This window comes from Macaca mulatta, chromosome 1, assembly GCF_049350105.2.
Source record: "Macaca mulatta isolate MMU2019108-1 chromosome 1, T2T-MMU8v2.0, whole genome shotgun sequence".
NCBI classification, from domain to species: domain Eukaryota; kingdom Metazoa; phylum Chordata; class Mammalia; order Primates; family Cercopithecidae; genus Macaca; species Macaca mulatta.
Genome location: NC_133406.1, coordinates 211,474,807 through 211,492,335, shown reverse-complemented (window position 1 = coordinate 211,492,335; position 17,529 = coordinate 211,474,807). Strand labels below are relative to the sequence as shown.

At 50.8% G+C, this 17,529-nt stretch overlaps 1 long non-coding RNA gene across 1 annotated transcript; it reads right to left on the bottom strand.

Moving 5' to 3' along the window:
• Positions 1-3,011: 3,011 nt before the first annotated feature.
• Positions 3,012-14,280, bottom strand: LOC144338590 (uncharacterized). Its single transcript, XR_013412833.1, has 3 exons — positions 14,107-14,280; positions 8,143-8,255; positions 3,012-3,502 (listed from the first exon to the last, which is right to left on the bottom strand). It is a non-coding gene; the product is annotated as an uncharacterized LOC144338590 (long non-coding RNA).
• Positions 14,281-17,529: the final 3,249 nt, after the last annotated feature.

Below are 17,529 nucleotides of genomic sequence, written 5' to 3'. Positions count from 1 at the left end.
CCATACCACAGCCCAGGGCCCTAGCGAAAAGGCAGTAGGTCCAGGAGGGGGTCCAGGCAGGCTGGCTTGGAGCCCACCACAGACCTCAGCTCTGCTGATGGACGAGGGTCAGGGAAGTTTCCAGGTGGACAGAGGCAGGAAGGCTAAACTGCCCTCTCAGTCTGGGCACCGAGCAGACCCTTGACATCCCTCATCTCTAGCCTCCCACTTTCCCTGTGAGACGGACATCATGCTGTTCCCCAGCCAAGGAAACCAAGGTTCTGAGGTCACCCAAGGCCACATGGAAGTGGGAGAGGACAAGGACAGGAGGAAGGGTGGCCAGGCCAGGCCAATCTCTTGTGTGTGTTTCTCTGTCGCTCTCTTTCTGCACCCACCTGTTCTCTCTCTCTCTTTCTCTCTCTCTCTCTCTCTCTCTCTCTCTCTCTCTCTCTCTGTGCTTCTCTCTCTCTCTCTCACACACACACACACACACACACACACACAAACACACACACACAATCTTCCCCACTGGCTTCTGGCCCCTCTCCTAGCCCCTTCCCACTCCCTGGACGCCTGGCCCTTCTCTGGGCAGCAACCCAGGGGCTGGCCGGGCTCCAGGCGTCTCTTTTGCTCTGGCCCAGACACAGAAGCTGAGCAGGAGCCCCTGAGTGTGGGGAGCAGGGGCAGAGCCAGAACTCAGCGGGAGCGTCCTGGCCTGGACCTGAACCTGCGAGGGAAGGTTTGATTTTCAAAGCTAAGGCATGCTGCATGTTTTACTTTAAGTGTTTTCTTGTTCCTTCTCACTGGCTGGTACCTCCCTCCCTCCCAGGTCACGAAAAGACATTCCATCAAAAGCAAAGAGGTGATTGCACAGTTTTAAGTGTCAAAGCTCTATCAACGTGATCACGTTGAATTCTCTGAGGCTAGTAAGGTCAGGTCATTGCTCCCATTTACAACCAAGAAAATCGAGGCTGAGGTGGGAAGCGAATTGCTGGAGGCCACAAGTTCATTCCATTACTAAGTCACCCAGCCCTCTGTGCTAACCTCCAGCCCTTCCTCTTCCCCACTGTCCCATGACAGCTCTGAAATCAGCTCTGGTTTTTTTTTTTTTGTCTTTAAGACAATAATAATCTGTGAAGTAAGTTGGGAAGGTCCTTAGGGGACCAGACAGACACAAGAAAGAAGCTGGTCCTTGCCAGTTGGTCACCTCCTGAATGTGGTGCTGGCCAGTACTGGGCTGAGTGACTCTCTGAGGGGCAAGATGAGGTGTTGATATGTGACTTCCCTGGGCTCAGCCAGAGCTGTCTCCAGCCTCCAGGAGGGTGACCAGACTCCAGAACTTTTTCTTACCCAGAAAGCCCTGGTGCTCCCTTCACTGAGAGCATTCAGTCTCCGTGACTTTCTTCTCAGGGTCATGGGGCCTTCAGGCTGCTCTGGGTCCAGCCCCATCTGATGTAATTCTGCCTGCACACCCGGGGGTGAGCCCAACCCCCGCCTCTCCTTTCTGGGCAGTACTGGGGACTCCTGGAGGCTGGGCTGAGTGTGCTTCACTCTCTGTAGGGAAAGTATCCCTGGGAGGCTCTGGGGACCTCAGCGAAGGGGCTGATGGGGGCCAGTCCTCGCCCTCCTATGGAGCCAACATCGCTTTGAGCTTGCCTCTGGGGTCTTGTGGGACAAAGTCCAGGAAATTGGAGCTAGTAAGGCCGGTCTCATGGGTCATGATCAGGATTCAAGAGCCAGAGTGTCTAGTCCTGTCCAAGCTTGGCTATTATTAGCCCTCTGACCTTCTTTGTGCCTCAATTTCTGCCTCTGTAGAATGGGGATAATCATTGCTTTCTGGTAGGCGTGTTGTGAGCAGTAAATGGATGAATGCGTGTGAATTCCTGAAGGCAGTGCCCGGTGCCTCGATAGTCAGCGTTCAGTGAGTCGCAGCATTGTTGTTATTGTTCTTATTTGGCACCACGTTTCCAGGCACAGTTTGCAGGATGACAGCTCGGGGAAGTAGCTAGAGCTTCTGATTTTCATGTTTAATGCGTCTAAGTTTAGGGCTTGGAGCAGGAGAGGACATCGCCATCTGGAGGCAGAGACTCAGTTCTCTGCATCCAACTGAGATGCCCTGAAATGCTTCCATTGGCAACTGGGGAGCAGGAATGAAGACAGGGCCAGATGGGGCCCCCAGGGATAAGGAAATGAGGTGGAGGGGCATAGACGGGCAACAGCAGAGGCAGCCGGCCAGAGAGGCTCCCTTCAGCCCCCACATCTTCCTCCCATTGAGTGAGTCGACCTGGGCAGGCCCCAGAAACTGGAACATTGAAAAGAACATTAGTGTCCAGCATGTCCCCCATTTTACAGATGAGGCCCTGAGAGTGGAAGACCCTTGCCCAAGGTTATGCAGCAAATCATTGTCCAGTCTGGGCTGAGGCCCCAGGTTTCCTGACTCCCTGTCCAGTGCCCTTTCTCCTTAGAGAGTCAGGAGAGATGAAACTGAGAGAGGCAGGGCTGACCTCCAGGGCTCCTTAACCTAGGGGTCTCTAAGAGGGGCAAGGCTGACCTCTGGGGCTACTTAGGAGCCATCAACCCAGGGTTCTCTGGGTGGAGCTTGTGACCTGGACCTCATTATCAGGGTGGGTGAATCACTCCTGTCAGTCAGATGAGGATGCTGAGGCCGAGAGAGGGCCAGACTGGCTCAGGTGGCTTGGCATGTAAGCAACAGGCAGAGTCTTAGGTCAAGAGCTCTTATCTCCAAGCACAGCTAGCATCCCTGAGCTGATCCCTTTCATTTAAAATCTCACCTAGAGCTTTGGAGACAAAGCCGATTTTATTACAGCTTTCGTGTCTTGCACAATCCATGCCCACACACCTGTCGTCTTGTAATTATTCTTGTACTTCTCTCTGTCTCGGGGGCCTCGAGACTCCTCCAGGTTTGTGCAGCCTGTCCTCCCACTGCCAGGCTCCCAGGGCTAACCCTCAGTGTGGCATAAAGTGCTGCATTATTTATTTCCTAATAAAAAGACATCTTAGGTGACCCAATGGGAGATTAAAACGGATTTACTATGAGATGATTGACCATAAAACTGCAGGTTAAATCAACATGAGATGAGGTGGGGGAGAGGGAGACAGAAAGTAAAGGACAGGAGCTGCTGGTGACATTAGTCAAGGGGTTTCACATTCGCACAGGTGACCAGGATTACTGTTGCCTTCAGGCTTCCTCCCGGAGAAGGCTGCGGGGGTGGCCTGGACCCAGTTCTCCCACTGTGTGACTCCAGGCGCGTCCCTTCTACTCTCGGAACCTCAGCTTCCCTGTTTATTGAATACAGAGACCGAAGTAGGGGCTTCTGGCTTGGTATAAGTGGAAACAGCATGGTCTTTGACGCCAGATAGCCTGGGGCTTGGGTTCCAGCGTGCTGGGTCCTGGGAGTGGCGTTAGGCAGACCACTTCTCGAAAGTTCCCTTTTCTTTCCCTGGAGATGGCAGTAATTATGGTGATGAAGTGATGATGATGATGATGATGATGATGATGATTCTAGTAATAATAATAATAGTGATAGCATAGCTAACATTCATCGAGAGCTTAACTACACTTTAATACACTTAGAAAAACATCACGTGTTCTTAGTCTTTCACATACATAGACTCATATAGCCCTCATAACCACCCTGTGGGTTCTATTGTTATTTCCATCTTGCAGAGGAGGTGGATTTCCCCACAAGGTACGGTAGCACCCCAGAGAGCAGATTGTTGGCAAGCCTGTTTGGCACCACAGTGGGTTTCCCGCTTGCCAACCTCAGCTTGTGGAATCTCAGAAACTTCCTTACCATTCAGTGGCTACAGCCACACCCTCTCCAGTGAGGTCTGAATCATAGCACGGGAGTGGGAGTTCTTTCAAATTTGTTTATCCCTTGAGTACTCTGCCTCAACTCCACATATTGGCTATGTCTGCCTAGCATTCTCTATACTCGTTAGTAATTAATCGCATCATTAGGCAATCATTCTTCTCTCTCTTTTGTTTTTTTTTTTAGAGGGGCGTGTCGTTCTGTTGCCCAGGCTGGACTGCAGTGGTGCGATCATGGCTCACTGCAGCTTTGAACTCCTGGGCTTGGCAATTCTCCCACCTCAGCCTCCCGAGTAGCTGGGATTACAAGCTTGAGCCACTGCTCCCAGCTCTAGGCAATAATTCTTTATATGAAGCTTTTCCTGATAAAAGTACTGTGTGATCCTGCCTTCTGACTAGATCCCAACTGACACAGAATTGGTACTAAGACTGGTGCTGGGATATAGACTAGCAAAGATGGTATTTATAATTTTTTAACTAAACTTTAAAATGATAAAAAATCATTCTTAGCTCATGAGCCATGCAAGAATAAGCTGTGGGTTAGATTAGTTTGCCAGCCCCTGGCTTGGAGAGACTGTCTGATACAGTTTGGATCTGTGTCGTCACCAAATCTCATGTCAAATTGTAATCTCCCGTGTTGGAGGTGGGGGCCTGGTGGGAGGTGATTGGATCATGGGGTCAAAGTTTTCATGAGTGGGCTAGCACCATCCTTTAGGTGCTGTTCTTGTGACAGTGAATGAGTGAGTTATCATGAGATCTGGTTGTTTGAAAGTATGTATCACCTCTCCCCTCTCTCTTCCTTCTGGAGGGTTTAATGGTCTGAAGTATGTTGAGATATCTCCTTCTGGAAGAAAGACAAACCCCTGCACCTTACATTACCTATCATGAAAAAGAGGCACAATGCTTCCTAGGCCTTTTGAATCTTGGAGGCTACATATACCACATTCGAATGTGCAACTTTGATCCAACAACAGGGTCAATCGCCAATTCTAAGTGGAAACCATAGGAAGAGAAGTCTCCGTAGCAATTCTAGGCTGCAGTGCAAACTGTTTTACCCCTTTGGCCTTATGAGATAACAGTTCCAACAACTCTCAAAGCATCTGTGGCCAAAAAGGATGCTGTTTGGAGCCTCTGGCCAGCACCAGTTGGAGAATCAAACTGCAGATTTCCAGGATTTTGTAGCAAATCTATGCCCAGTGCCTGAGGTGGTCTCCCCTGACTCTCTGCTGTGTGGCATTACCCTGCAGGTGTAGGTGCAAAGGGCAGGGCCAGGGTGCTTGTGCTGCTGGGACAGGGCAGCCTACTGGTTGGGAGTACTGAGTTTCAGATGGCTGGTGGAGAGTTCGAATTCCAACTCTGTCACTCACTAGCTGTGTGTCCTTATACAAGTTACTTTACCTCTCTGTGCCATGTTTTTCCATCTGTAGAGTAGGGGCTAGGAGCTTCACATTATAGGGCTATTGCAAAGATTGTCCTTGTAGAGCCACACTTTAAGCAGGCTTTGTTCTAGGTGCTCTGTTTAATCAACTCAATATTCCTCAAGGGACATTATGAAGGAGGCACTATTATTATTCTCAATTTTAGATAGGCACACCGGGCACAGAGCTGTTAGGTAACTCCCCCTGGATCCAAAGGTGTGAGTGGAGGAGTTGGTCTTAAAACCCAGTCCAGATAGATCCAGAATCTTTGATCTCAAATACTGGGCTATAAAATACCCATAGGATACTTCGTATGGGGCCTGGACCACCCTAAGCCAGTTTCTTCAAGAATAGTCTGCCAGAATTACCTAGGTTGACGAGGGTATGTTTTGTTTAAAATACAAATTCCCTGGCCCCCCTGCATACTAAGTCAGAATCTCTGGGAGGAGCCTGGGAGCCTGCGTTTTGATCCCCCTCACCCCATGGCGGGTGATTTTTCAGCAAACTAAAGACGGAGAACCAAGGACCAAGAGTGCAATGAAATAGATTATGTTTTCGTCTCATGCATTTCCGGCTAAAAAGCTGAAGCTCTGGGCTCTGGAATAAGCCCTGCTGCAAACAAGCTGCAGTACTGACTTAGATGGGTTACTTGCATTGCCTTGTCTCAGGTTTCCCATCCGTTCTGTGTGGATCTTGGTCCCCACTCCGCCCACCTTGCAGGAGGTGATGACGGATGAATGGAGAGTTTGAGTCCCAGCTTTGTTACTCACTAGCTATGTGTCTTTTTTTTTTTTTTTTTTTTTAAGATGGAGTCTCCCTCTGTTGCCCAGGCTGGAGTGCAGTGGCACGATCTCGGCTCATTGCAAGCTCCGCCTCCCGGGTTCATGCCATTCTCCTGCCTCATCCTCCAGAGTAGCTGGGACTACAGGCGCCCACCACCAAGCCCAGCTAATTTTTTGTATTTTTTAGTAGAGATGGGGTTTCACCGTGTTAGCCAGGATGGTCTCGATCTCGTGACCTCATGATCTGCCTGCCTCGGCCTCCCAAAGTGCTGGGATTACAGGCGTGAGCCACTGCACCCGGCCTACTCACTAGCTACGTGTCTTTATGCAGTCACTTTACTTCTCTGTGACACATCCTCATCTGAAGAGTGGGGCTAAGAGCTCTACATTGTAGGGCTGTTGCAAAGCTTGTCATTACAAAGCCACATTTTGTGCAGGTGTTATTGTCAGATGTCCTTGGGTAACAGGGCAGGCACCGGAGTCACTCTGACTGGAGGCTGGAGGCCAGTGCTGCTGTAGCTGATGCCACTGACCATGTCATGTGCCCTCTGAGCCTCAGTTTCCTCGTCCATAAGATGCATATCATAATCCCTACCCTACATTGGTTAGGATGAGATTTAATAAGGCAGCAGATATGAGAATGCAAGGGAACACAAATCCCTGTCCCTCCATAAAATATAATTTATTATGTATTTTATCTGTTCTAGTTTCCAAAACCTCCAGGGACGTCCAACACCCACAGGTAACTCTCATTCCGGAGTTTTGCTGATGCTAAGATTGTATCGGAAAGGGATCTTTCTCTCTCCCTTTTCCCAACTCAATGAGAGCAGGATGAGGAGCTGAAATAACCACCCAGGCGCTGCTGGGATAGAAACCACAGCTGAACAGAAACAGCAGCCTTAGATTTTATTAAGGTTGAGTGGTGTCTGATGAGCTGCAATTAGCCTCATTTTTCACATGTGTGCTGCAATAACCTAAAGGCATAAATTCTGTCCCTCCCCCCTACTTCACCCCTCCCAAGCCTGACCCTGGCCCAAGGCCCTGAGGACCAGCAAGTCAGACGATCTGCCTCCTCCCACATTTTCTGTTCGCTGGGTCGTGGAGGAGGGAGGGACAGAGTTCAGTAGAAGTGCCAGGACTCCAGCTCTGCTCTCTGGGTTTGTTACAAGAGAGATAACCGAGGGTCATCCCAAAGGTTCATCCCAAACTGCCTCAGTTTCCCCAAGGTTTCTTTGGAAGGGCAAAGAGGGAACAGCTTAGAGATGCGTCGACTGGAAAGGCAGTCTAGGCTTACTGACTGACCAGCTGTCCTCAGAGATGTCCCCATCCCAGCCCTGCCTCCTTTGGCACCTGGATTCATTGGCACAGCCAGAAGGTACCCTCCCTGTACCTCTCCCTCACATAAGCCGGGAGGAGCCTTGGTCAGCCGATTCTGAGCTCTTCGCCTGCGAAGGCCGAGTCTGAGTGGTCACCTGGAGAGGAGGTGGGGGCAGGCTTTGGAGCAGGGCCCCTGAGATCTAACCCTGGGCTGCGCCAGGATTCCAGCACAGGTGAGCCTGGGGGAAGCCAGAGCTCTTGTCTTGAAGCTATGTTTTACCTTCCTCAATGATTTTATTTAAGAAGGCTTGTGGGGGCAGAACGATGAAGGTTATTGGGGTGTTCTGAGCCTTATATCAGGCCTTGGGGTCCACTGCTTGGCATCCTGACTCTACCATGTCCCAGCTGCGTAGCCTTAGTTCTGTACCTTCACCTGTCTGATACTTGACTTCTTCTGTCAAATGGGACTGCCAGTGCCCACTGCACAAGGTTGGGGTAGATGCAATGAGATATCTGCCAAGGGTCCGGTAGAGAGCCAGGCCCATGGTGGTCACCGGAGGGTGGCCACCATCACCGGTCGCAGTCGTCATGGCCTGTGGCTGCAGCCACTCCTGGACCGCACCCAGAGTTCTCTGGACAGAAAAAGTGGAGTTTATGTGCAAAGTTTATGTGCAAAGGGGCTGACAGAGAGGCTGTGAAGATGCAGGTAACGTCTGCCTTTCTGGAAAATTCCTGACCTGGGTAACAATCTCAATACTGACCAGTCCTGACATCCCCACGGTGAGGAAGGTGTACCACACCTGTCTGCAGTTACCTGGCTGGGGTGGGGCTGGGGCGGTCGGTCAGGGGAAGAGCCTGGGACTCAGTGGAGGAAAACATGAACCACAGAGCAGCCTTTTAACTCGTGCTGTTTGCTTTGAGATGATTCTGAAAGTAACGCATAAAGAGGAAAGTATCAGTTGCCCGAAATCCCACTCCTTAGAGATGACCATTGTTTATATTATGGCCACTGTGAATATATTTGAAGTTTTATTCTATGTCTATGACTATAAATCAAGTTCCTGTTTGTCTGTTATCTCAGCAGGTGAAAATGGCTCTGTAGGTTTTCATCAAATTTGGAGGCTTCATTTGGATGATCTGACTCGAAAGCAGTGAGGACTCCTCAAAATTCACTGGTGTGGGGCACGGGGCACCACAAAAAATTAACAGCCACCAAGAAGTACAACTGAAACCAGGGACCAGAGAAGCCTGTGAGGCTGGTCTCGACCTGCCATCCATATCAGATGCAATGGATGGAGAGAACAGACGGAAAGATGGAAGCTTCACCTGCCACCTGTCACGTGAGTCACAGAGGCAGGTGCATTGACTTATGATCAAGCGTTTCCTGCCCAGGCAACTCCATGCAAATAGGCAGCAGCAGGGAGATATTTATCCAGGCACAGTTGATGAAGCTCCTGAGCAATGCAGAGGCAGCCACCTGCTGCCAGTGTGTGTGCGTGAGTGTGTACATGCCCATGTAAGTACGATTTTTAACTAGGGTCATCCTGCACATACAACTTTAAGTCCTTTACCCCTTCTCCTTTTGTCATAAGTGTTTGCCCCACGTTATTCAATGTGGGCAGGAATTGAGGCTTGCCTCCTAGGCACTGGCCACACGTAGGAGGTTGGGAACCTGGTGTCTACTGAGTGCGGCGTCGTCATCAACGACAGTGAGCACATGTCACATGCACTGTATACCAGGCCCTGTCTCAGACGCTTTACATAGGTGTATTAGCCTCGCTCCTATTCTACAGCTGAGGAAACTCAGGCCCAGGGTTTTAAATAGCTTCCCTAGGGCCACACAGCCAGAGAGTAGCAGAGCCAGGATCTGAAGCCAGCTGTCTGGCTGCAGCGCTCCCTATAGACTGCACACCTGCTGCACGTTGGAACCTTTTGATAAACAGCATCCTCTTAGTCTTTACAGACTTACCGCAAAGTAGATGGCAGGTGAAAAACATAAAAATCTTAACATGTCCAGTATTATTATTTTTGTGTGCAAATCAAGAGGGAATAGGGAAAGAGTATGTCATAAGAACCCGGGGAAGCAGGTGCTAGGGCTATTATGACCAACTCAGCATGCTGGCTCCTCTGGGTCCAGCTCTCTGTGGCTTCCTCCTGTGAGCCTGAAGCTGGAATTGTCCTTTAAAACCCAACCTGGTGGTTGGGAGGAGAAATCCGCACAGCCTTTGCAGGGTGATTTGACCTCATGCATTAAAAACCTTAAAAACACCTGCACTCTGTGGCCAGAAACTCGTCCCCCTTGATAGGTTTATTCCATGGGAACAAATTAAGAAGGGCACAAATTAGAGCCGGGCGTGGTGGCTAACACCTGTAATCCCAACACTTTGGGAGGCCGAAGCGGGCAGATCACGAGGTCAGGAGATCGAGACCATCCTGGCTAACACGTCTCTACTGAAAAAAAAAAATACAAAAAAATTAGCCGGGCGTGGTGGCGGGTGTAGTCCCAGCTACTTGGGAGGCTGAGGGCGGAGAATGGCGTGAATCCAGGAGGTGGAGGTTGCAGTGAGTCAAGATTGTGCCACTGCATTCCAGCCTGGGTGACACAGCGAGACTCCATCTCAAAAAAAAAAAAGGCACAAATTAAGGTGGTCACGCATGGATTTCCTCCCGGTGTGCTTTATAAACACTTAACAGTTTAGACAACAAAGGCCCAACAGACGGGACCATGAACACCTGAGGGCAGAGCTGACCCCTGCCCCACTCTCTGTTCTGCCCTCGCCTAGTGGAGGGTCCAGCACACAGCAGGTCTTCAATTGGAATTGCAGGAGAAGAAACAATGAGATGTGTAAATCTATATATTGTGATGTGGGAAAGACAGGGTTCAAAACAATATATATATATAGCATGGTTCCTTTTTTTTTTGTTAATAAAGGAGATAATAGGTATATTGATATGCATAGAAAAAAGCTGCCAAGATATGGCCCCAAATGTGGGTATAACAGTAGCCATCTCTAGACGGTGGTGAGAGAATTTTACTTTCTTTATTCTGTTCTGTAGGGACAAGATTATTTTTACCACTTATAATCAATATTTCTTGGATATTCTAAGCATGTTCATTCATTTAATCCTCATAACAACCCTTTAACATAGGTGCTATTATCGTGTCATTTTACAGAGAAGCAAACTGTGGGCTAAAGAATGCGTGACAGTAATTGGTGGTGCCAGGAGTTGAACCCAGGCAGTAGTCCCTGAGCTGCTCCATTTCCGGGTGCACAAGCTGGGGAGGCAGGTCCTGAGTATTCATCCCTTCCTCCAGGACCCCTCTGACAGCATTGAAAGTTTTATGTCAAGTGGGTGTGGCTGGTGTAACGAGAATGGTAACAGTGGAAGATTTCCATTTTCAGAAAATACCAGGAGAGAGAGAGCCCTGGAGCCTGGTGGGTGGGCTCTGTGCCAGGGGCAGCTTTGGAGAGTCAGGCAGTGGGGACTTGCTTCCCAGCTCAGCCCCAAAGGCTGCTGCCCTCACCACGCCTGTGGAACTGTTGGCTGTTGCTACGTTAGGGGAGATTCTATCCTCTAGACGCTCTTCTTCATCAGAACCTCCTTCATCAGTTCCCTTTACCAACTGCTGCCTCCAGCGCTCACCTAGGCTTACCTGTGGCCAATACCTGGCATGGCAGCTCTTACCTTGGAGGTTCCAGGCCCAGCATCTCCCAGGAGGACTGGCTGTGCCTTAGGGCTGTAGAGAAGGCACCACTGTGGAGGGAATTGTGGGCAGCCCGCGCATCTGTGGGGACCAGTGTGGTGCTCTGCGCCCCATTCGTCAAAGGGTAGACTGAGCATTAAGGACAGGGTCACCCATCCGAGCCTGTGAGTGACAGAGCTGGGTTCTCTACACGTGTCCCCTGGCCACAGTGAAACAACCATAGGAGGTTCTGAGCAGCCAGCTGGGTTCTCCTTGGGCAAATTTCCCTGCAAATGCACTCCTCGGGAGAGCTGCTTCGTCCTGGGCCTGCCACGCTCACTACCATTGTGCTGGGCACAGGTTCTCATAAATTCTCCCAGGAATCTTTGGAGGTGAGGACCATGACCTCCATTGACAGAGGAGGAAACTGAGGCTCAAAGAGAGGAAGTGAGTCCTCCAAGAAGGCACAGCAAGTAGAAAGGGAGCCAGGATTTGACCCTGGGCCTGCTGGATCACAGGGACTGTGTCTTCCCTTGAGCCCTGGCTGGGATGTACTGGGCAGGTGGTCCAGCTGGCATTAGTCATTTGCAGGACAAATAGGGGTGGGGAGAGGAGGGAACTCACATCATCTGAGCACCCACCAGGTCTTCGCTCAGCTGTCACCTCCTCAGGGAAGCCCTGGCGACCTTGTCTATAACCCCATGCCTTGGTATCATTCTTTTGCTCAGCCCTTTCTTGTGTGCCTTCATAGCACACACGTCCCCATGTCATAGCCCCTGGCACTGCATGGCTTAGACATCGCCTGTCTGCCTCTACTCTGAGATCCAGGAGGCTCATTTTGCTCAGGGTTGTGTCCCCAGGTTCGTGTCCCCAGGGTCTGAAACCATGCCTGGCTCAGAATAGATGCTCAATGAATTTGAATGAATAAAGAACCAGAAACATTCCTCGCCATTTCTCCTTGGATCCTCTCATCAACCCTGCCGTGTAATCCCCATGTTACAGATGAGGAAGGAGAGACCAGGGAAGTAACCTGACTTGCCCAAGGCTACCATTTGCATTGTGTGCTGGAGCCAGGATTCAAACTCCCAAACCAGGGCTCCTTCCCCTCCATCTGGAAATCAGGACTACCACGTGAGGGGATACCCTGGGCAGGAGGGCAGAATGAAGTATCTGGGGCTGGCAGGACTCCTGAGAGCCCAGTCGTGGGCAGAAGCGGGAACTCCAGAGCCGCTTCCCAGACTGCTTAGAAGTCCCTCCTGCCCTAGTGTTTTCAAAATAGAAGGTCCCTTGGCAGCACTGTTCAAAGGGGATGGAGGAGTTCAAAGCAAACAGATCCTGGACTGCAGAGTCCAGAGCTCTGTTTGCAAAGACACTGCACGCCTTGGGGACTCAGTCAGAGGGAGGGAGTGATCAGCACAGCCAGGGGCCGAGTCAGCCTGCCAAGCAGGGCCAGGCTGAGCTGAGAGGAGGGATCAGACTCCTGCAGGGCGGGGATGGAGTTAGGGTTGGAGGACACGGAGGCTGTGGGTGCAGAATGAACAGTAGGGCTGATCTGATGTGGAGCTGGGTTTATCCCCATTCTGCCACCCACTGGGTTTGTGTTGCTGGGTAGGTTGCTTCGTATCTCTAAGCCTCAGTTTCTCTATCTGTAAAATGGGGAATCTTCCTGAGGCTGTCATAAGATGTCAGGGCGTGTAGGAGTCGCTCAGTAAATCTGAGTTCCCCTCCCCTCCAGCAGAGGAGAAGTAGGAGGTACGTTCTGTTCAGTTCAAAACAGTACAAGCAGACGTTGGAGGATATGGCTTTGTACGGGTGCACGGGAAGCCAGATGAGTCCTCTTGGACTCAATTTACAGATGGGGAAATTGAGGCTGGCATAATGACTTGCCCAATGGCACAGGGGCAGGGACGCAGGGCAGGATGAGAGGCTAGGCCTCCTGACCTCCTATCCAGGCTCATCCATTCTTCAGAGGCAAGAAAGGCGGAGGGAGCAAAACAACCTACTGTGTGGCCTGGGGTTTCCCTTGCCCTTTCTGAGCCTCAGTTTCCTTATAAGTACCATGGTGGGTACACAAGGGTTTCCCGAAGGCCTGGCTGGCCTGGACAGTCTGAAAGTCTGAAGAGGGTGATGTGCTCAGTGCCCTTGGCCCACTCTCATGCCCAGACCAGTGCCAGGTGAGGGAGATGTCAGGACGGGGAGGAGGTTGGGAGAAGGCTAGAGCCTGAGTCTCCTGTGCAGGTTGACGGCAGCCCTTCACCCCATGTCCTGGCACAGGGCAGGTTGAAGACTCCACAGGGGAGCTAACACGGGCTAACACGGCCCCATCTGTGACGTGGCCTGGCCCCAGACCCTGCTCTCCAGCCTCTTTCTTAGTCTGGGCATTACTTAGACCTAGTACCTCCCTGAATCCCCTAGCACCATCAGCTACGCAGCTGTTCTCAGCTTGGTCACACACTCCGCTTCCCCTCCCTTGGGTGCATTCCCTTGACACTCATTCTCTTCCACCCGATTGTATTCCTGGTCCTTAAACCACCTACTTGGCTGTCCCCTCCCACCTGGAGCTGCAAACCCCTTCTACCACTGACCCCCAGTGGCAGTGAGGAAGGTGACGCCCACTCCCTGAGCGCTGGCCCCGGCCAGAAGAGGACCTCACATTTCTGGTAGGTGATGATGATGACGGTGACCACCAGTCAATGGTCATTCATTCAGTAACTATTTATTGAGCACCTACTATGTGCCAGGCACCTTTTTAGGTGCTAGGGATGCACCAGAGGACAAATAATCACAACAAAGTCCTCACTGACCTGGAGTTTACATTCCTCTGTGTGTGCGTTTACATAGACAACACACAATAAACAAATAAATTAAACTGCACGTTTGAAGGGAGTAAGAGAAAGATAAGGAGGATTGGAGGAGCTGGAGGAGCCACTGCAGCTTTAAGAGAGGTGGCTGGGAGGGGCCATACCTAGGGGGCTTTTGAGGGAAGACAGGACGGGGCAGAGGGAGTGCTTTCCATGTGCAGTGGTTGTTCACTGCCACGTGCTGATCGCCGCTGGGTGGTTCGTGCATCTTTGTGCTGGGAATTTTACATACCTGAATTCAGGCTGCCATCACCTCTCATCTCAGGGATGCAGACGCTCCTGTCGGTCCTCTCCACGCCCTGTGCTGCTCCCCGCCAACCCATTATCCCCACAGCAGCCAGAGTGAAGATTTGACATGAATCTAATCATGTCACTCTACCGACTAAAGCCGTCCCGTGATTCTCCATTACCCTCAGAACAAAGTCCGAAGTCCTGACAGCTTACTCCTCAGACGCCTCCATTAGCTAGCCCAGACTTGGCCAGGCTCACTGGTCTTCAAAGTACTGAGCTCAGCCTCCTCCAGGAAGTCCTCCTGTCTTCTCCCATCCTTTTGGACTATTCCTACAGGGCCCTGGGCTTCCCCCAACACAGCACTTAATCTTGAGTGGTAACTGCTCATTCCTGCCGGTCAGTGGATCCCAGAGGAAGGGCTGGCATTTGTCCTGTTCATTCTTAGATTCTGAGCACCAAGCACACAGCTGGGCACACAGTAGGAGCACAGTGAATCTCTGCTGACTGCAGAGATGCACGGATGATCAGAGCGACCAGTGAGTGAACAAACACACAGTAAGCTCGTTCATCATCCCTTCCCTAGGGACAGGCGGAAGGTGTCCATGAGGGAGGGGAGAAACTACTCAGCATCCAGAAACTCATTTAATTTCACGATTGTTGAGGTCTTTTTTCTTCCTTGACAACTATGGATTGGGACATAATCTGAAAATCAACCTTTCTCTCTCTCTCCAAGTTCACCCAGGCCCCCTGCTTGGCTCCAGTGACAGTCTATGGGAGCCAGCGGACTATTCACACCATCCTGTTGGTGGTGACAGACAGATGTTTCTCTGGATGGTGAAGCGGGGGCTCCTCTTCCTCCCCTGGCCTGGAGCTCCTGGTGAGAGCTCAGAGGGGGCTTGGACACAACATAGGGGAGCAGCAGAGAGCTTCGAGACGCCCTGGGTGCCAGGAGGTGGGAGATGTCATGCCTGTCCTTACGGTCACAGTGATATCACCCCAGGATACAGGTGGGTGCTCCCAGGGCCTCTGCTCCTTGGAGACCCTTCTCCTGATCCCAGGATGCTGGAGGCCGCCCTGCCACCTGTGAATAGGCGCATATGGTTTGGTGAGAACACCCCAGATGCAGGCGGGCAGTTTCTGACACACAGACTGAAGGCAGAATCTAGCTTGGAACTCACGTTGAGAACATTCTGGCCTGGATACTTCTGACTCATAGCTGAGTCTTGCCAAAATCTTTCTCCTGTTGGACTGGGACGTAGCCCTGGAAGTGCAGGGGTCACAAACTAGTGGCTGGCGGGTGGGGGTGGGCAGGTCACCTGAATGAGTGAAGGGTGAAGACAGTGGAGATAACAGGCAGAGGATGGGACTGTGGCCAGTGGGAGAGGGCAGGTCCCATCAGAGGAGGACAGGAGGGAGTGCAGGGGCGCCCTTGCTGTGAGCTGCCTCACTCTAAGGACTTCCCCTGTGGTAAACCCATTTGTTGCTCAGGACACCCCTGTGCAGTAGGAGCTGGTGATATACCCGTCATACAGATGACGCCGCTGGGGCCCAGGGCTTGTCACTTGCCCAGGGTCACCCAGGCATCTGGCTCTGAAGCCTGAGATGCTCTTGAAGATGAGTTTGGCTCTTGGTAATGGTTTCCATATGGGACTGTTAGAATGCAGGGCCCCAATTTCCTGAGTTTTCAAGAGAAATTGAAGATCTTGATTTTTTGAAATTTCTAGATTTTTATTACATGGTAGGTGTCAAATGAATTTCATCTTGGGAGCAGTATTCTGCTGCAGGCTGCCAGTTTGCAATTTCTGTAAGATCCTTAGACTTTTTGTCAAAGGGCTGTGACTTAGAGGCAATCAGACATGAGCTCAAATTTCAAACCTGGACTTCCTTTCTCTGAGCCTCAGTTTCCCCACATGTGACCCTTGCCTCATGGGGTTGCTGTGAGCAGTGGATGAGGTCACGGTCTACACATGACAAGTGCGGGACCCACAACGGGCCATGGTGATATCTTCACTGATTCCCTGGCTACTCCTAGCCCCTCCCTGCTGAGCTCAAGAGAAACACTTTTCCTGCCTGCTGGGCCCCTCTGCCCATGGTACCAAGAAGTTTCTATTCCCTGCCCAGTGTGCTTCAGGGCCTGGCTCAGATTCAGCTTCCTCCATGAAGCTTTCCTGAACCCCAGCCGGAGGAGCCCTCACATCCACCTGCCTCATCTCACTCCGTCCTCACCACACACAATTGTCCCAGTTTCAGAGCTAGTGAGACCAAGGCTCAGAGAGGCTGTCACTGTCCAAGGTCAAACAGCAAAAAGGTGGCCAAGGCAGGGCCTGAGGAGCCAGCCTTTCTCCCCTCCCCTTCCTCTCAGTTCTGATCCCCGAATTCCTGGAGAATAGAGCCCCTAACCGCCCACCTCTGGTCAGCATCACCAAGGCCACCAAAGCCCAGGACTTGGCCTGGGAGTTGAGGGAAGCAGCTAGCCTCCACGCACTGGGATCATGGAGAAAAATTCCTGGACTGCACACAAAGGAGACCTGATTCTGGCCTGGAGTCAGCTACCACTTCTCTGGGAGAACAAGCTGCCCAGAACAGCAGGTTCCAAGGAATGCTGCATTCTGAGAGATGCTAACAGGTGTTTTCCAAAAGGTGATTCTATGGTCAAGTCAGTTTGCATAACTTTATTAGTTTTTTGCTCCATGATTAGCTGTCTCAAAATCCAACGGATTCAATAGCAAACGTGTATTTTTCTTCCTCATGGTTGGTTCCCCAGGGTGGGTGAAGCAGGGTACCCTCCTGGGTAAAGGAGGTTCTAGGTCTGTCCTCAGTTCTGTCCTTGAATCAGCAGCTCTTCAGCCACAACAAATGACAGGAGCACCAGAGGGGTGAACAGGAACATTCAATGACTCTTTTTCAAATATCATTTTGTCTTTAAAAACATTTTAAATTTACATACAAAATCCACCTTTTTCAGTGTACATGTCTATGAGGTTTTTTTTGTTTTTTTTTTTTTTAAATTTTACTTTAAGTTCCAGGATACAAGTGCAGAATGTGTAGATTTGTTACATAGGTATATATGTGCCATGGTGGTTTGCTACACCTATCAACCTGTAATCTAGGTTTTAAGCCCCACGTGTATTAGCTATTTGTCCTAATGCTCCTCCTCCCCTAGCTCCCTACCCGCTGGTCTGTGAGTTTTAACACATGCATGCAATCCTGTAACTGTCACTAGAATCAGGACACAGAATGGTTCTATCACCCCCCCAGGTTTCCCCTGCTGCCCCTTTCTGGTTATACTGTTTCTCTGCCACTAAGCCTTGTCAATCACTCATCTGTTCTCTATGCCTATAGTTTTGCCTTTTCCGGAATGCCATACAAGTGGAATCATATGGTATGTGGTGTTATGAGTCTGGCTTCTTTCACTCGGCTCATT